Below are 20950 nucleotides of genomic sequence, written 5' to 3'. Positions count from 1 at the left end.
CCCTTCCAACTCAAAATGTTCCTGGCTCTAGTAACATTAGCTTCAAAGCATTCAATAGGGCATCCCTTCCTATAGATTAATTTTTTAGGACCAATTGTATTGCATTTTTATTGTGTATTTTACTATTAGAAAATGTGTTTTTATTTTCTACAACTTTTAAAGATAGTATTCATAAAAAAAGCTTCTAAAGAATAAACAGATGGGATTACTGCAGTAAATTTGACTACCTTACTAATGCTTATAGTTTTTATACAATCAGCTGTGTCTAGGTACAAGTGAAATTTTTATTTCAATGAAAAAACCTCCTTTTTAGAGAATGCAATCTTAGATAAAGTTAACATACAATGTATTATTTTTCTCTTTTTAAATAGCATCAATTCTATTTTTTGGTCTTACGTGACTAATTAATAATAATAATAATAATAATAATAATAATAATAATAATAATAATAATAATAATAATAATAATAATAATAATAATAATAATAATAATAATAATAATAATAATAATAATAATAACACTTAACAGCATTTGCTACGTCCAGGCACTGTTCTAAGGTCCTTACATGCATTAAGTCATTTGATCTTCACAACAATTCATTGATGTAGGTACTATCATTATCCCCATTTTACAGATGAGGAAACTGGCACACAGACATTAAGTAACTTGTGCAAAGGACACCACAACTAAACCATACAGTTGGGATTTGAACCCAACTAGCCTGTTTCCAGATTCCATGATCCTAGCCACTGTACTATAATATCTGCTATTGAAAATCAAGATGAGAATTATGGGATTCAAAGCTTGATTCCTCCCCTGGTATGTGAATAATATTATAAGATCTTGTATACAAATGGTCTCACTTTATTCTGTCATTATGAGAACCTATTTGTATTCACAGCTTTCATTTCTCAGCCAGTTACTACCATTCCCTTACTCATCTGTGCAGAAGTAGGTGCAAACACTTCCTGATACCATTTCAGTGAGTACTGAATTCAGATATGCTTTGCTTTAGAATCATATTCATGGCTCCACGCTTTGAATACTGGTATGTGGAATTTAACTCTTTCATCTTTTTTAATCTCTTATCACTGCCCATTCTCCAGTTTGCACGTTACTGTCTAGAACACTTACCATTAGTTTGTTTCTGACCTCCAGGATCTACCTGCTTCTTCAAATATCACTGACCTCCTGGGCTCCTGACCACTGCTTTGTATTCAACTAATGGTAACTACAACTCCTTAAATCCCAGCATACTGATCTAGAGAACTAACTACTTGGTTCTCTCAGTCTCATCTCCCACCAGGCACTTCCAGCAATGTTGCTACCTGTGCCTCTGGGGGACATGAAAGCCACATAAAAAAATTGTAGTTAGGCAAGAAATCTTAAAAGATTTAGAATAATTTTTATGGTAACAAAATAGGAATAATAATAATAATAATAATAATAATAATTATACCTTAAAATACTATATAAAAATTGTAATATCTTCTGAATGACTAATGGTTTACAGTTTTCAAAATGCTGTCACTTCATTCATTCATTCGTTCATTCGTTCGAAAATATTTATTGAGCGCTAACAGTGTGCCAGGCATATTTCAGTGAGCTTAAAGTTATCTGGGAAGGATACAAACAATATACAAATACTTGAAAAATTGTTTCTCAACTATGGTAAAACCATGAAGGAAAAGTAAGTATAAGATGTTGTGAGAGTCTAGAAGGTCAAGGAAAGTATTGCTGAGGAAGTATCATTTGTGGTGACTCTTAAGAGTCTATTTTTCTCATTCAGTTACCATGCTATAATCTTGTGATTTAGATAAGACAGGTGTTTTTTATATCCATTTTATTAATCAGAGTATTAATGATGAGCGTAGGATCCAGTTTTTTTAAAGAATTATTTTATTTTATTTATTATTATTATTTTTATTTAACCAAAGAGAGACATAGACACACAGAGAACGGGAAAGTGAGAAAGCAAGCTGCCAGGTCCAGGACTCAAACCACAGCCATGTGGGAGTCCAGCACCTCAACCACCATGCCACCTGCTGGGCCCTCCAGTTTTTTTTTTAAACTCTTTTTTTACGACTCCATTCTACTATCTTAAAATATATATTAAATACTATTTCACAATATGTATCAAAAGATATAAAAATGTTTATACTCTTTGACTTAGTGTTTTTACTTCAAGGAATCTATTCAAGGAAGTTATCTAAAATGTAGGTAACTCATGCACAAACATCCTCCTCATATTATTTGGTATAGTGGAAAACAGGAAAACCTGAGTCTAACTTTAACAAAGTGATTAGATAAATATGCTATTTACATAATATGTAATATTTTTCTGTTAAAATATTTATGGCATGCTCATTATGTAATGTAATATAAAAATCAGCATACATGATTATATAAAATGTGATTGCAACTATTTAAAAATATATAATCAGAGACAAATGACTAGAAGTAAGCAATACATTGGAGATTGTGAAATAATTATTGCTGGGTGGGTAGGATTTTGCTTTCTTCATTATTGTTTGCATCCCCTCCCCCCACTGCCAAAGTTCTTACAATGTGAAGATACTTCCTCTTCAGGAAAAGTATTTAAACAATTGTGCATAAAATTTATCATTTATTTTACTATTGAAAGTACTCCAAAATACAAGTAAGATACAAGTAAGTGATAAAAAATTCTCAAATAATTTCAATATTCAGAGATAATCACTGTAAAATTGTCAGTGTGTGTTCTTTCACTTTTACAGGTATATTTTCTTTTACAAAATAAAAGCATACTACCATTTTACCTTTTTTCATGTAACAATAAATTGTGAGCAACTGTTTGTGTCAGTAATTGTGAATCTATGTTATAACGTTAATATATAATTTACTTCATTTCCTATTGGTGGTCATTAAGTTCCTTCCAATTTTTTGGTAGTATAAAAACTGAAGTCATGAGCACATACGTTGTGCAATTTATGCAAAACAAAAACCATGTCATCTTACATGGTGCCCTCGTACATATTTGTGTGTAAATTTGTTCAGCTATTACTTCACATAGATACTTAAAGGAGAGTTGCTCTGCTAAAGGGCATGTACATTACAATGCTTAACACAACAAAACTTGTAAGTAATCCAAATGCCCAATAATTGGGGGTGGTTATAAATTATATTTTTACTACATGATGGAATACTATGCAGTCCTTTAAACTTATACCATAGAAAAATATTAATGAAGTGGGAATATGTTCACAAGGTGTCACCTGTGAGAACAGGTAGCATAAAAGTATGTATACTAGTCATATTTTGTAGGAGGGAAGTTATGTAAATATCCTCAGAAAAATAACCAGAAGATACACACTAAAGTTTTAGTTGTACAAGTCTCAAGAGAAAAATGGATAAAATCACGGTGCACGTAGACAATCGCATGTTATATAGCAGTGACATAAATACACTACAGTTACTCAGAATGACATGGGTAGATTCAATTTCTACAATGTGAAGATATCAAGCCCCAAAAGACTGCATATAATGGGATTGTCTTCTTATATCATTCAAAAACAGGCATAAGTAAACACTGCATTATTTATTATTACATATAAATGACATGCAAATAATTGATTAAATACTTATTGAATACCAATAGACATTCAGGATCAATGTCATTAAGGTTGAGGAAAACAGAGCAGAAGAGAGAGATCATAAAAATGGATTAAAGTATTCTGGTACTCAGGTACATTGGGTAGGTGGTTTGATACCATTATATAATTAAAGTCATATTCATTAATAACAATATTATTATTATGATTAAATAAAAGAACAAGGTAGTAGATAAAAATAAAAATGGCAAGCATAAATCAATGAGAAAGTCAGCACAATCTAAAGATTATTAATCCAATTTTTAAAGAATTATTTTATTTAACTTTATTTATTTATTTATTCATTATAATTTGACCAGAGAGGGACAGAGCAAGAGAGAGAGAGAAAGAAAGTGAGAAAGCAAGCTGCCAGGTCCAGAACTCAAACTGCAGATGGCCAGGTGGGAGTCCAGTGCCTTAGCCACCACACCACCTGTTGACCCCTCAATCCAATTTTGCTCACTGGATTTTAATTATTTTTTTAAGTAATTATCTCTGGGTGATAGGAATACATGTGATTTTTATTCTCCTTGGCTTTCCTTTAAATTTACTATTTTGGATGTATATTATTTCCAAAATTAAGGAATATTAATTTGAACAATATGCTAGTATGTTTATAATGATATAGGAAAACAGAATATCATATTTATTGAACAATAAGCTAAAAATTATAATACATAGAGTAAGATTTAAAATATGTTTAAAATGCCTAACATGGGCTAAAAAGAAAAGTGCTGACATGTATATGATGATTATTTCTGTACAGCAAGATTTCAAATAACTTTTTCCTGTTCCCTTATATGTCTCTTTAAACTGAAATGGTATGGAGTGAACCTACATGATTTGTTGGAAAAGGAATACATGCTTATTGTAAAAAGTGAAAAAAGCAGTAGTACGTGAAGTAAAAAGTGAAAATAACCCTCTCTGAACCTCACTGTCCAGAGATAGTCATGGTGATTTGTTTGCTTTGTGTCTGCACAGTACTTTTTTTGTTCATAAGCATGTGTCTGGTGTGTTTTACCAATGAAATCATCCTATAGAGATTAATCTGCAGCGTGTTTTGTTTTCTGCTTAATAGAAAGTCATTTTTAAAAACAGCTATAGGGAATTCCATAATAGGATGTACTATCTATTATATTCAATTCTTCTTACATGATAGATCTTAAGGTTGCTAAGTCTGTTGCTATTATAGATAATGCCATAAAAAGCATCCTTTTGAGACATAGCCTGTTTTCCCAAATTATTGATTCAGTTGAACTATTTCCATACTGATTTGGAATTCTCTTTTTATCATAAACTGTATGTATATGTTTTAGTTTCTTTCCTGTTCAATCAATAATATTTGTCTATTACTGTACTAATACCTCACTGCTTTAATTACTGTAGCATTATGTTTTGAAATATGGTAGGACTTCTTCACTATCTATTTTTTCACCATTTTCTTGGCTATTCTTGTGTATTCTCTACCTCCATGTTAATTTTAGAATCAGTTAATCAACTCCCATAGAAAATTAATCCCTGAGAAGTGCCTCAGACTCTTTGAATAGTATGCCACAAATTAACATCTATATAATAGTGACTTTTGTGTCTGAGAACATGGTGTCTATCTCGATTTATTTAATTTTATTATTGTCTCCATTTAGATTTTAACCAATTGTTAGGTTAATTCTTTGTTGTAGTTTTATTGTTCTTATGTGAATGATACTGCATTTTAAAAATTCCTTATCAATAGTGTACAAAAAACATTTTATTTTAAATATTTATCTTGTATCCCAGCATTATATTAAACCGTTTTTGGCTTTAACAGTGGTTTTTATTTTCAGTGAATTATCCTGAATTCTTTGGTACACAATCATGTCACTTGTAAATAATGAAACATTTGTCATTTCCTTGGTAATGATTATAACTAAGTTTTTTCTTTTGGTATATTGATAGTCTTCTGGTATATTCAAGACTTCCAGGGCAATTCTGATTTTTTGATTATTAATAAAGAGCGAGGACTCTTCTCTTACTTTTGACTTTAATAAAATGCTTACTTCATTCCAAATTATGATAATTGCCATTGTTTATGATAGGGGCCCTTTTTCAAGTCAGGTAAATGCATTTCTATTCTTGATTGACTTATACTTTTATAAGGAATGGATGTAAAATGTTGCCAAAAAGTCCTACCACCTGCCAAGATGACATCAAGGCAATAATATGGTTATTCTCCTTAATTTATAAATGTTGTTAATTACCTAATGTTCAATTATTCTTGCATTCCTGGAATAAAACTGACTTGATGGTGTTTTAGTGTGTCATAGTTTTATTTAGAACATAACATTCTATACTAACAAGTGCCTATAGAAGTGCCTTCTTACCTTTTTCACATCATGGCACACTGGGGTATGCAGACCAGATTACTCAGGGCACAGGCACCAGGCTTCCTGACTGCCTTGAAGCTTTAGGAAATCAAGATCACAGTACACATACGACCCATCCATAGAACACCAATGTTCCAAGATGTACTTGTTGGGAAATACTGTTTTCTTTTGCATGATGCCTTTTTTCTGATTTGATATCAGGATTATGTTACCCTTCTGAAAAAACTTGATTTTTTTTTTTTTTCTACAGTGTAAGTAACTCAGAGAGCTGTTCCTTAAACAAATGGTAACACCAAAAGAACTATTCTGTCCTGACGGGCCAGCAGGTGGTGTAGTGGTTGAGGTGTTGGATTCCCACATAGCTGACCTCTGCCATTGGAGTCCTGGACCTGGTGGCTTGATAACTCATGCCAGGCACATGTGTGTCTAAAGTCCCAGGAGGAGAGTGGAGAAGAAGTGATTGCAGTGTGGCCATACCCCCTGGGGGATGATTTCTCACTTTCCTTCTCACTGACTTTTTTGTCTCTTTCCTGTGAATGCATGAACCCTATGGCAAAAATTTAAAAAGAAGAAAGGAAAAGAAAAAAACCCTATTTGTCCTTGGGGGTTAGAAATTTAAATTTTCTTTCTGTTTTTCAGTGATTAGCTCATCTAAGTTTTCCACCTCTTCTGAAGTTAATTTTGTCAGAACTCATCCATTTCACCCAGATTTCCAAAGGTATTGATTGAAAGTTGTACATGATATTTTCTGATGTGTCAGTTTGCACACATGTAACTATAAACCTTCTTTATTCTTTTCTTTGATAGGACTTTCTGTAGACTTATATATTTTATTTTCATTTATCGATATTTTGAAATACCAAGTTTTTTTTAAATATCACCTGCTTTTGTTTATTCTTTCTTCTTACATTCTTTCATTCTATTTTATTTCTAGATTCTTCAGGTGAACACTTAATTTTTCAATTCTTTTATATTTCACACATTTAAATTATAAATTTCCTCTAAACACATCTTTGATCGAATTCTATAGTTTCCACATGCAGTATTTTTTCATATTCCTTCTCTCTCCTTATTTTTAGTTAACATTTTTGTTTTCCTTTTTAATCTAAGAATTATTTAAAAGTATACATATTTCAGCATGGTTAGGTTTCAGTTGACACATCTGTTTCATTCTTTTTTTATTTTAATTTTTTAAAGAGGCTTTTGCCATAGGCTGTGTGTGCTCACGAGAGAGAGAGAGAGAGAGAGAGAGAGAGAGAGAGAGAGATGGTAAGAGGGAAAGTGAGAAATCACCCTGCCCCCCAGGGGTATGGCAATGCCACAAGCCACAATCCCTTCTCCTCCATTGTCCTCCTGGGCATGCACACACATGCGCCCGGTGTGATTTTCAAGCCTCTGGGCCTGAGACTCCAACCGTGGTCGTCACGTGGGAGTCCAGCATTGTAACCACTACATCATCTGCAGGTCCCACTATTCTATTTTTCTTTAATTGCTACTTATATTATCTCATGGATGGAGAATGTTTCTTGTATGAATTATACTTTTGAGAATACTTTCTTTGTATCACATATGTAATAACTTTTTAAGAAATGTTCCATGGGCAATCAACATAAATATATATTTTCTTTTGTTAAAGTAATATTTTTTAAAGAATTATTTAATTTTTATTTATCATCATTATTATTTTTTAATTTGCTACAGGGTACATGTGTTCAGCAGAGAGAGAGAGAGGGAGGGAGAGAGAGAAGGTGAGAAAGTAAACCACCAGGTCTGGAACTCAAACCAAGGTTGGCTGTGTGGGAGTCCAGTGCCCTAACCACCACACCACCTGCTGGCTCCTTGTTGAAGTTATATTATATCATGTTTTTACAAATTTCTTAACTGTTGTTTGAATTTTCTCTTTGTCTGTTTGATCTGGGATTTCTGATCTAAGTATGCAAAATTTCTCCATTGCTTTATCACACTATTTCTAACCATTTTGCATTACATATTTGAAATTCTTTTTCTGTGCATTTAGTTTTATTATTGTCATATTGGGTAGTATTAATTTATAATTCAAAGATACCTTCTTTGACCAATTTAATTCTTGTTTCCTTCTCTTTTCTTTGTTATCACTATATTATTTTTTGTTAGCATCTTCTTAGCATGTTTTTATTCAATATTTTCAACTTTCAACCTTGTTTTGTTTTAGGTGTATATTTTCAAAACATCACATGATGCGTTTTTTTACTCCATCTGAGAAGGTCTGCCTTTTAATTCCAAATTAATTCTTTCACACTTGCTATAATTTGCTGATATCTTTACATATTTTTCTGTCATTTTACATTTACTACAGTTTCCTTTCTGTCATTTAATTATTTATATCTTTTAATCTTCTTGCTAGATTTAACAAAGTATGTACTCCTTTTTTCTATAATGGTTCAGAAGTTTGAAAGATCAGTTCTATTCTAGTGATTATATTTATACATCAATAAACACACACACATATAAATATATACACATATATGTTACTATATATACTTTTGTATTATTGGAACTTTTAAAGTAAGCATGTAATACCATTGTAATAAAAAATAGAGAAAAAAAATCTGCTTTTAAATGTGCCTGGTATTCGTTCCTTTCTCATCAGTCTCCTTCTCTGCATAGGTTCACATTATCTAAATTTTAGATCTTTCTACTAATCTCTCAGTCTCTCAGTCTCTTACTACTCCTTTCCATCCTGTTAATTGCTAGCAGGTTAATATCCTTAGATATAATTTTCCTCATATCACTGAAAAACTTACAATTCAATTTCCTAATTAAATCTAAATGTCTACGTGTGGCATCGAAGCCCCCATGAGCTTCCCTATATAGCTTTCTCCCTTCTCTAGTAGTACACGGATCATTTACCCTAGTCAGACTGGTGTCTGTTCTATCTAATGCATCAGCATGTATTGTTTCCCTTATTTTAATTCACTTTGCTTCGTATACATTTTTCTGTTTTCTGAGTCCTACTCAACTACTAAGTCTAGACAATTGAGTTCAAAGATTTGTTATTCCTTCCTAATTATTTTCCAGCAGGGAATATGCATCTTCAGGGAGCAGAAATTTTCTGGTCACAAAACTGAGAATAAACTTAATTTTTTGTCTTGAATCCTTCTAGCATCTGATGTTTGTGGAAAAGAAACATTTTGACCATATCTTAACATGAAAGATTCATATCCTAACTTCAAGACTGTTATTAACACCTCATCCCAAGCCAAAGGTTTTCTTACATTCTATATTAATAATAATGCTGGCCACCATCACTTCCGTTGAAGGCTTTTCCCAGTTTCTGTACGTTTTATATCCTCGTGTGTGCTCACGAGAGAGAGAGAGAGAGAGAGAGAGAGAGAGAGTCAAAGATGGTAAGAGGGAAAGTGAGAAATCACCCTGCCCCCCAGGGGTATGGCAATGCCACAAGCCACAATCCCTTCTCCTCCATTGTCCTCCTGGGCATGCACACACATGCGCCCGGTGTGATTTTCAAGCCTCTGGGCCTGAGACTCCAACCGTGGTCGTCACGTGGGAGTCCAGCATTGTAACCACTACATCATCTGCAGGTCCCACTATTCTATTTTTCTTTAATTGCTACTTATATTATCTCATGGATGGAGAATGTTTCTTGTATGAATTATACTTTTGAGAATACTTTCTTTGTATCACATATGTAATAACTTTTTAAGAAATGTTCCATGGGCAATCAACATAAATATATATTTTCTTTTGTTAAAGTAATATTTTTTAAAGAATTATTTAATTTTTATTTATCATCATTATTATTTTTTAATTTGCTACAGGGTACATGTGTTCAGCAGAGAGAGAGAGAGGGAGGGAGAGAGAGAAGGTGAGAAAGTAAACCACCAGGTCTGGAACTCAAACCAAGGTTGGCTGTGTGGGAGTCCAGTGCCCTAACCACCACACCACCTGCTGGCTCCTTGTTGAAGTTATATTATATCATGTTTTTACAAATTTCTTAACTGTTGTTTGAATTTTCTCTTTGTCTGTTTGATCTGGGATTTCTGATCTAAGTATGCAAAATTTCTCCATTGCTTTATCACACTATTTCTAACCATTTTGCATTACATATTTGAAATTCTTTTTCTGTGCATTTAGTTTTATTATTGTCATATTGGGTAGTATTAATTTATAATTCAAAGATACCTTCTTTGACCAATTTAATTCTTGTTTCCTTCTCTTTTCTTTGTTATCACTATATTATTTTTTGTTAGCATCTTCTTAGCATGTTTTTATTCAATATTTTCAACTTTCAACCTTGTTTTGTTTTAGGTGTATATTTTCAAAACATCACATGATGCGTTTTTTTACTCCATCTGAGAAGGTCTGCCTTTTAATTCCAAATTAATTCTTTCACACTTGCTATAATTTGCTGATATCTTTACATATTTTTCTGTCATTTTACATTTACTACAGTTTCCTTTCTGTCATTTAATTATTTATATCTTTTAATCTTCTTGCTAGATTTAACAAAGTATGTACTCCTTTTTTCTATAATGGTTCAGAAGTTTGAAAGATCAGTTCTATTCTAGTGATTATATTTATACATCAATAAACACACACACATATAAATATATACACATATATGTTACTATATATACTTTTGTATTATTGGAACTTTTAAAGTAAGCATGTAATACCATTGTAATAAAAAATAGAGAAAAAAAATCTGCTTTTAAATGTGCCTGGTATTCGTTCCTTTCTCATCAGTCTCCTTCTCTGCATAGGTTCACATTATCTAAATTTTAGATCTTTCTACTAATCTCTCAGTCTCTCAGTCTCTTACTACTCCTTTCCATCCTGTTAATTGCTAGCAGGTTAATATCCTTAGATATAATTTTCCTCATATCACTGAAAAACTTACAATTCAATTTCCTAATTAAATCTAAATGTCTACATGTGGCATCGAAGCCCCCATGAGCTTCCCTATATAGCTTTCTCCCTTCTCTAGTAGTACACGGATCATTTACCCTAGTCAGACTGGTGTCTGTTCTATCTAATGCATCAGCATGTATTGTTTCCCTTATTTTAATTCACTTTGCTTCGTATACATTTTTCTGTTTTCTGAGTCCTACTCAACTACTAAGTCTAGACAATTGAGTTCAAAGATTTGTTATTCCTTCCTAATTATTTTCCAGCAGGGAATATGCATCTTCAGGGAGCAGAAATTTTCTGGTCACAAAACTGAGAATAAACTTAATTTTTTGTCTTGAATCCTTCTAGCCTCTGATGTTTGTGGAAAAGAAACATTTTGACCATATCTTAACATGAAAGATTCATATCCTAACTTCAAGACTGTTATTAACACCTCATCCCAAGCCAAAGGTTTTCTTACATTCTATATTAATAATAATGCTGGCCACCATCACTTCCGTTGAAGGCTTTTCCCAGTTTCTGTACGTTTTATATCCTCTCAAACAAAGGAAAGTCAGCCTCTCACTTGCTTGAGAGTTGGCTGGGTTATATCAACATTGAGTCCATGATCTTCAACTCCTCTAGAAATGCCCATCAGCCTCACTTAAACCTGGATTTTCTGATATAAATATGTAATGCATCCCACTTCATTGTTTTATCACATTCTACTACACAGAACCTTTGCTTTCATTTCAGTTCATGTGGTCCATCCTATCCTGGAATAGAGCTAGGACTGGGCCCAAGAATTCTAGGCACCGAAAAAACTTACTTATTTTTTCTATTAATTTTTAAATTTTTAAATAATTAATTTGCATTCATTCATTGAGTATTGTCACAGCATATAAAATGTGATTTCCCATCCAGAATATACTGCATAGTGAATTAATCATACATGTTATTATTAATAATTTTCCATTTCTAGCTTTACCACACATACACACACACACACACACATATATTTTTAACCTCTATTTCTCACCCTCTGCCATTTTCTACCCTCCTCCCTCACTATCTCAGTTGTTTACACTTGTTTTCCATTCCTTCCCCACACATGCATTTTATTGATTCACAAAATTTCTTAGATAATCTAACTACTTTCAATAGCAAGTTCAGCTGACATATACATATCTGTGAACACATGTCTAACTTTAGGCATGAAGCTCTGAGTAGAATGAATATACTATAAGGTAGCACCTAGCTGGTGCTATATAGCTTACTACGGTCATTAACTAGGCATTTTTAATATATTTTTTTAGCTACAAGAAAAGCAGTTTTAGCTTTATAAATCAATGAAATGCTAAGGTACTTTGATTAAAACTTAAAGCCAAGAAGCAGGTTAGGACTCTGTTCAAATAGTAGGCACATGAATCTATCAGCAGCTCGAGACAGGACAAAAATCCTTAAAACTGGAAAAAAAGGCTTGAAGAAAATCAGCAATGTTTTAGTCAAAAGTCATAAAATGCTATTTCACCAGTTCAATCTCATGTACTTTATCTACTGCTGTGGTTTGATCTTCCAGATTAAATTCTGGGGTATAATATTCAACTCCAGACTTGTCCCTACAATTAAATTGGCCATTTTCTTAGTTTTTGAACTCTTATTTCTGTGTGTCTGTATTTAATTTTCCTCTTTCAGAACTTCTTGGAGAGCTTCTCTGGTGTTGGTAAATTCTTTCAGGTTTTGTTTATCTGAGAATGTTGTTGTCTTTTCTTACCATGTGAAGGATAATCTTACCAGGTACGGTATTCTTGGTTGAAATTGGTTTTCCCTTAACACTTTGAATATAGTTTCCCATTCTTTCCTCAGTTGCATTGTTTCCGATGAGAGGTCTGCTGTTAGACTGATGGGATATACTTTGTATATAACTTGATGTTTATCTCTTGCCAATCTTAGTATCATGTCTTTGTCTGTGGTTTTGGTCAATCTGGCCATATTGTGTCTCAGAGAAGATCTTCTTGGGTTGATTCTATTTGGGGTCCTTTGTATTTCTTGGCTCTGGATCTTTGAATGCCCCTCTAGGTTTGGAAAATTTTCTTGCAGGATTTTATGGAATAGATTATCAATGCCCTTATGAGTATCTTCCCCTTCTGAGATACCATTTATCTGGATGTTTGGACATTTGGTGGTATCTAGTATTCCTTGTATATTATTCTTGTCTTTCTGTGACAATTTTCTCAGTCTTTATGGTGGATTTTTCTAGGCCAGTGATTCTATCTTTGACATCTGAGATTTTATTTTCTGTATGATCTAGTCTGCTTTTAATACATTCAAGGGAGGTTTTGACTTCCTCTATTCTAGACTTCATATCTAACAGGTCAATTTGATTCTTCTTTATAGTGTGCATTTCCTCTTTTAGATCTTGCAAGAATTTCCTTACCTCCTGGAACTTGTCAGCTCATTTCTTCTGCCTATTCTGCAGTTCATTGTCTCTCTTCTCTTCCATTTCTCTTAACTTTGTCAGTATGAATATTCTAAATTCTTTATCTGATATTTCCATGAGTTTTATTGTACTGTCCGAGGATGAAGAGGAGTTATTATTTTCCCTTGGAGGAGAGATATTTTCTTGCTTTCCCATACTTCTTGTGACCCTGCAGTGATTTCTAGCCATCTAATGGATGGTGCATTTCTTCCTAATTCTTGAAGTTCAGTCTGAGTGTTCAGAGGCGTGCAGGTGGAGGTGATCTGCAATCTCTCTTCTATTTCATTTTCACTATCTGTGCATCAGACTCAGTGGGAATAGAGAAATATTCTGACCCTAATCATATTCTGGTGTTTGGATCCTGTTCCTTGGACCTGTCTATGCACTTACTGCATAGAGGCTGAGCAGCCAATGAATTAAATAAAGAAAAAGGGGAAAGAATTAGAGAAGAGGAAAGAAGTAGAAAAAATAAAGTTAAAAGGAAAAAGAAAAAAGATAATAAAAGAACTTTAGATTTTAATTTTATACAGCAAAAAATGAAAACCAATATTTTACAGCTCAAGTTCAGTATCCATCTCAGGATGGGCCTGAGTTTGTGCCTTTCCTAAATGGAATGAGGAAAGGCACCAATTAGCACATTTACTTTACCTTAAAAAAATTCACAGGGAGACACAGAGAGACAGAAAGAAATGGAGGGAAGGAGACAGAGGTAGCCCTACCCACTAGAATCTGGAGAGAGAAATCTCAGCAGAAAATCTTCATTTTTAGTCAAGGAAAGCAATACTTCACAGCTCAAGTTCGGTATCCATCTCAGTATGGGCTTGGGTTTGTGCCTTTCCCACTAGAAATGAACCTGGAGTGAGAAATCTCAGCAAAAAAATCTTCATTTTTAGTCAAGGAAAGCAATATTTTACAGCTCAAGTTTGGTGTCCATCTCAGGATGGGCTTGGGTTTGTACCTTTCCTAAATGGAATGACAAAACTCACTTCTTTTTTTAAAAGCGGGTATCAAAAATTATCTATAGCACTCCCACACCAACAAGAGAAAGTCTTCAGCATACTTTGTACTTTATCTCCTCCCCTGTGACAGATGACTCTACTCCAGGCATGCTTAGCAGGGAGCACAACTGCATGCAACACTGCCCTCCTGAGTTGCAGTTCTGCTTGACGAATAAAGTTAAATTCTTGCCAAATCACTGCTCTTTTTCTAGATTTTAAAATAATTTCATTTGTTAACAGTATATCTTTCCTATTTTAGGACTTTTCCTTAATAGTTTTTCTGATTTTATGGCCACATTACTAGTAATTATTGAAACAATATGCTTTACTGTGAGCACCAAGTCTTATTTATCCCTTCTTGCATGTGTCTTTCATTGTTGGTGAATAAAACATGTACTTTTTATCCCCTAAAGGGTGGTAAAAAGTCTTTTTTCTTTTTCTTTTTCTTTTTTCATATCTCAACAAAGCTTTTCCTGGGTACCTGGGATTCCTGAGGATATGTACTTGCAAATGTTCACACAGGACAGGGTCTGACACAGCTAAGCTCATTACTGGACCTTTTCATATATGGGAATTATAACGTTATTCAGAAAGAATTCACACAATGTAACAAAAGACTTCAAAAATTTGTGGAAAAATGGAATTAATGTATGAGTTTATCTTAGTGCAAAACATTTTTGAAATTCATGGGCCGATATGTGGTGGGGAGGTTAAGGCAGCTGGATCCCACATGCTGACTCTGCAGTTAGAATCCCAGACTTGGTGGCTTGAAAAAAATTCCCAAATCCCAAGAGAAGAGTGGAAGAGAATGTACTGTGACGTGGCCATCTTCCCTGGAGGGTATTTCTGACTTTCCATTTCTGTCTCTCTCTGGTGATTGCATGTGCCCTATACCAAAAGAATTTAAATATTTTTTTGAAGTTCATGCATAATTTTTTCATTTTTTTATATACCATGAACTTTGTGAAGACCTCGTGCATGTGTTCTATTTTGAACAAAGCTCAGCAGCAAAAAGGTAATTTTCTCACTGACAATGTGAAAAATGAGGTATTGCCCAAGAGCCTGTGCAGTATCTGTCCTCAGGTTCCCAGCAGCAGAGGAAGCACACACATCTGATTTAATATTCAGACTGGGGGTGAAACCCATGAAGAGTTGTTGTCTGAGGATTACAATCACAATGTGTTTTCCATAGTCCAGCTACAATTGATATTTAGGTACAATTAGCTGTTATAAAACTTGTTTTTACTCACTTTATGCTGTTCTCTTAGCATCATTTCAGACTTTTAGCTTTTCAAAGACTATTGGTTCCAGGTGAACATAAAAAGTTTCTTTTTTTTTGTTTTTGTTTTTATTTATTTTATTTATTTTATTTTTTGCCATAAGGTGCATGCACTCACCGGGGGCGGGGGGTGGGGGGGAAGAGACAGAGAGAAAGAGTGAGAGAGAGAGAGAAAGAGAGAGAGAGAGAAATTATCCCCCACATGAGGAAGGCCACACTGCAACCCCCTCTCCTCCATCCTCCTCTCAGGATTTTGGGCACACACTCACATGCACCAGCATGATTTTCATGATTTCAAGCTACAGGGTCCAGAACTTGAACTGCTCAGTCAGTCATGTGGGGTCCAGCTGCCTTAACCTCTGAGCCACCTGCTGACCCCATGATCACTTTTTTGAAGTTGAAATTTTCACACACAGTAGGAAAATTTTAAACTGACTTCTAGGTCACAAATTCCAGACATGTTTGAAAATATCCTTACTTCCTCACAGAACAGTATGTCCCAGGCTATTTTAAAGTTTGCTACTCTCGGTACCAGCACATGGCATAATGGTTACATCACTGGACTCCCACAGAATCAACTGAAGTTCAAGTCCCAGACCTGGTGGCTTAAAACTCACCCTGGACATGTGTGCATGTGTGTCCAAGATCCTGAGAGGAGAGTAGAGGAAAAAGAATTGTGGCATGGTCATCCTGCCTGGCGGTGATTTCTCTTTCTGTCTCTCTCTCTCGGTCTCTCCAGTGAGTGTACATGCCATATAGCAAAAATCACTCTCTAAAAATATTTAAAGTAAAAAAAATAAAGCGTGCTACTCTCCGAGGACCACAATTTCTTTCTGGTGAAAAACTGAGAGCCCAAATTCAGGGTTCTAGGAATGGGAATCATTTCACACAAATGCTTAGGAGTAGAACATAGGCTACTAGTCACTTTCTGAAATATTTAAAGGAGTATTTTTTTCCAGACACATTAATGAATTGAAACATTACATTGTACCCATAAATATGTACAATTATTTTTCTTTTCTTTTTATTTTAATTTGCCAAAGGGCACATGCACTTGCTGGAGAGAGACAGAGACATAGAGATAAGAAAGAGAAAGAGGAGAAAGCACTCATCATGGAGCATGGTCACACTGGAATCCCTTCTGCTCCATCTTTCCCTCCTTTGGGATGTTGTGTATGCATGCACATGTGTGTTTGTCAAGCTGTCAGTTTGGAACTCAACCATGTGGTTGGCTATGTGGGACCCAATTGCCTTAACCACCAGGCCACAGGCTGAACCAAATGTGTACAATTATGTGTCGAAACAAAGACAAAAGCATGGCTCAGCTGTGATGATGCAGCAATAATGCAACGCTCCACAATGTTGAAGCCACATGGAAGATTGAGGTTCGGGTCTTAGATTGACTTGTATATAGAGGATGCACATAGACTCATGATCCTGGCTGGCTGGGAAGGTTAGGGGGACAAGCACAGTGGGAAACAATGTTGAGGGTTCTCTCTCTCTTTCTCTGAAAATAGATACATAAATATAAAAAGACAAACAAAACTGGGGGGCCAGCAGGCAACATGATGGTTAAGATACTGGACCCCACATGGCCAACCGTGGTTCTAGTCCTGAGCTTGGCAGCTTGCTTTCTCACTTTGCCTCTCTCTCTGTCTCTTTTTCTGGCAAGCAGAGGTATCCTGTAGCAAATTAAAAAATAATAATAGTAATAATAAGAAAGAAAATTAAATAAATCAAAAACCAAAACAAAAACTCTTTAATTTCACATCATTGCTCTTAAGTCACTATTTCTATTTACCTGGTTTATGATTTGTGTTTGTGTGCTATCAAATTTTCTCCTATTGACTTTATTTTTTAAGAATAATTTATTTAGTTTTATTTATTATTACTATTTAACAAATTTGCTATAGGCTGTGTGCACTCATCAGAGAGAGAGAAAGTGAAAAAGTAAGCCACCAGATCCAAGACTCAAACCCTACACAGTCAGCCTGCAGGAATCTTTGATGTTGAACTCCAATTACTTAGAGACCTTCAGACAAATGCAGACATTATCTCGTTACTGTACCAGCTCAAGATTGCAAAAGGGAATTTCCTTTGTTAGAGGGTTTGTGAACTCATCAGAGGGAGACAGAGTGACAGAGAAAAAGAGATAGGGAAGGAGAGGAGAATAGGAGACTATCCCCTTATTCTCCTTATGGGGATAGTCACATGGCAATCCCTTCTCCTCCACTTTGCCTTCTTTTTTTGGATTTTGGACATTCATGCATATGTGCTGTTTCTCAAGCCTCCCAGTCCAGGACTTAAATTGCATGTTTGGCCATGTGGGCTCCAATTGCTTTAAACATTGGGGCACAGTGCTGCCCTCAAATGGAAATTTAAAATATCAGGAAATGTAGCACATTTATGTCAGAAAGATTCAGATGTTAAAAGTTTTATCCAGAAACTCCAAGTAGTATTATTTCTTTCTATCCATATAATTCATTATTGTTTGTTTACCAAAAGCACCAACGTATAAACCAAAAAAGTAAGATAGCAAATTCCAATGACAATTTTTCATTCAAGTTGTATGTATTTACTGTAGCAATCTACTCAGCCTGCTGTAACGAAATACCATAAAGTGAGTGACTTATCAACAGAAACTTATTTGTCATAGTACTGGAGACCGGGAAATCCAAGATCAAGGCAGATTCAGTGTTTCATAAGGGCTTACTTTCCGATTCATAGATGGTAACATCTTGCTGTGTTCTCACATCGTGAAAGGGGCAAGGCAGTTCTAAGGGGCCTATTTTTTTCTTTCTTTTTAAAGAGAGAGATTTTTGCAATAGGGAGTGTGTGCTTGCCAGAGAGAGGCAGACACAGAGAGAGACAAAGCAAGAAATTACCCCCCAGGAGGATGGCCATGCCACAATCCCTTCTTCTCCACCATTCTCCTCTCCAGATCTTAGACATGCACGCACACGCATCCGGCGTGAGTTCTACGCTGCCAGGTCCAGGACTTGAACTGTGGTCGACTACGTGGGATTCCAGCTACATGACCATTATGCCATATGCTGGTCCCTCAGGGGCCTCTTTCAAAAGAGGACCAATTCCAAGGATATAATTACCTCCCAAATCTCCCATCTCTTAGTAATACTAGGTTGTCAGAAAAGTCATGACTCATCTTGCATAGAAAAACAGAAAAAATATGTCATGACTTTTCTGACAACCCAATATTACATGGATGATCAGGTTTCAACATATCAATTTGGGGAAACATATTTAGACCATAGCACTTACCCACCTATTTCTCCCTTCTTCTCACTCCCATCATTGTGGTTAATGGCATTCACCTGGTTTCTCACGAAAACAAGGACTAAACAACTAGTTAGTTTTATTGCAAATATCAACTCCTTTCATTGATTAAATTATACCATCTCTATAAGCCCAATTTTGCAGTAAATTCACAGGACCACAGAAAAGAAACAAAAAGTAACTTTCTTACAGGTCACTTGTTAATCAGAACTTATATTGCCTACCTACTGCAGGAAAGAAAGCCACATCAAATTTCGTAACTTAAATCAATAACCCTTGGGTCCAGTAGGTAGTATAGTGGTTAAGATGCTGGACTCCCACATGGCTGACCATAGTTTGAGTCCCGCAGTTTAAGTCCCACACCCGGCCACTTGAAACTTCTATCAGGTACATGTGCGTGCATGCCCAAAATCCAAAGAAGAGAATGGAGAAGGGACTGTGGTGTGGCCATCTCCCCCACCCCCACGAGGAGGTGATTTCTCACTTTCTCTCTCTCTGTCTCTCTCTGTATCTCCAGTGAGTACATGTACCTTATAGCAAAAAATCCCTCTCTGTCTCAAAAAAAAAAAATCAATAACCCTTTCGTTTTGCTCATGAGCTTATGTGTCAGTTGGGCATTTGTTCTCATCTCAGCCAGACTCCTTATGTGTCTTAAGTCAGCTATGGGTAAGATGAGAAGCTCTGCTCATCTTGCCTGGCCTCTTTCACTTAGTTGGAGGTTTGCTGGGGCAACTAGTCTCCCATCAACAAGATCTTTCTTCCTCCCTCCAGCAGGCTAGCCCAGGCTTGTTTACATGGCATGGCAGGAATCAATGAGGGAGAGCAGATGTGTACAAGGCCTCTTGAGGTCTATAGATGGACCTGGAATATCATCACTTCTGCCACAGTCAGCTGACTCAAGCAAATCACAATGCCATCCCAGATTCAAGGTGTGTGAAATACAGCAAAATCGCATCATAACTGGTGTGAATATAGGGTGTCCATTAATAGTGGCCATCGATGCAGTTAATCCACCACAATTCTCCCCTTGCCCTCAATTAAATTTGTCCATTTCACATATAGAATACGTGCTTTGCTTCCAAGAAATTTGTCTGCCTTCCACACACTGAATATACAATGGTGAGATAGGGACAGATAACTACAATCAACCTGCTCCTTCAAAAGAAGAATGAAAGGCACATAGTAGTCACTGGTCTATAAAAATTCTAAAACCTCATTGGAAGGATACCAAGGAACTAGGTATGCTCCTTAATTACAGTCCGGTTCTAATCACTGTAAGAGGTCCCACAGTGCATTGTTCATGGATCTTGTCTCTGCTCTCTGAGACTATCTCAGATACTCTTTTCCGCTGTCTTTGACCATTTCCAAAGAAAGTACTGGAAGACATGCCCTTTGCACAACTTTCTCAACACAGTTTCTGTTTATAGAAAGTTGAGAACCCGAGGTCTCTCTGCATTTGGAATTTTTTAATTACCAAAGGGTGCATGTGATAGCGAGAAAGAGAAAAAGAGGAAGCACATCCCATGGGTTGTAGTCATACTGCAACTCCTTTTCCCCCATCTCTCCATCCTGCCAGGATTTGGAACATGAATGTTCATGTGCCTTAGATGTTTTTCAAGCTGTGTGGGCTGGAATTTGAACCTCACTTGGCCAGGTGGAATCTGGCTAACCACTGTGCTAGGAGGCTGTATTGCATTTTGAACACTTTATCCCCCTTCAGTCTATCTAGATTGGTCACACTCTTTTGTGGGCTTTCTATGAATCTGAATCTACCTCATTGGATAAGAGTCACAACCACAAGTCTTTTTTGAAAAAGTTTATTTCTATCAGGAGAGGAGAGGGAGAGAGAGAGAGAGAGAGAGAGGAAGTACCGTCAACAAGGTTTTGTGCTGCTATCTCCCCTGCCCTTCCTATCCAGCCAGGATCAAGGGCACATATGTGTACACTTCTATTGCGTGCAAACCAACCCAGGAACCAAACCATCATCTTCCATGTGGCTTCGAGTAGCAGAACATTG

At 35.5% G+C, this 20950-nt stretch overlaps 1 long non-coding RNA gene across 2 annotated transcripts in view; it reads left to right on the top strand.

The window, feature by feature from the left end:
• LOC102482599 (uncharacterized) overlaps positions 1-1401 on the top strand; it is a 1586-nt gene extending 185 nt beyond the window's left edge. Inside the window, exons 2-4 of one of the 2 annotated variants that reach the window (XR_003551465.1) lie at positions 636-820; positions 903-983; positions 1160-1401. This is a non-coding gene — a long non-coding RNA (uncharacterized LOC102482599). Of the gene's footprint in view, positions 1-526; positions 821-902; positions 984-1159 lie in introns of those variants that run through there. The other variant, XR_336313.1, reaches the window with a different exon arrangement.
• Positions 1402-20950: the final 19549 nt, after the last annotated feature.

Source organism: Tupaia chinensis, unplaced genomic scaffold (genome assembly GCF_000334495.1).
Source record: "Tupaia chinensis unplaced genomic scaffold, TupChi_1.0 Scaffold000706_1, whole genome shotgun sequence".
In the NCBI taxonomy this organism is placed as follows: domain Eukaryota; kingdom Metazoa; phylum Chordata; class Mammalia; order Scandentia; family Tupaiidae; genus Tupaia; species Tupaia belangeri.
This window is presented reverse-complemented; position numbering and strand designations above follow the sequence as displayed.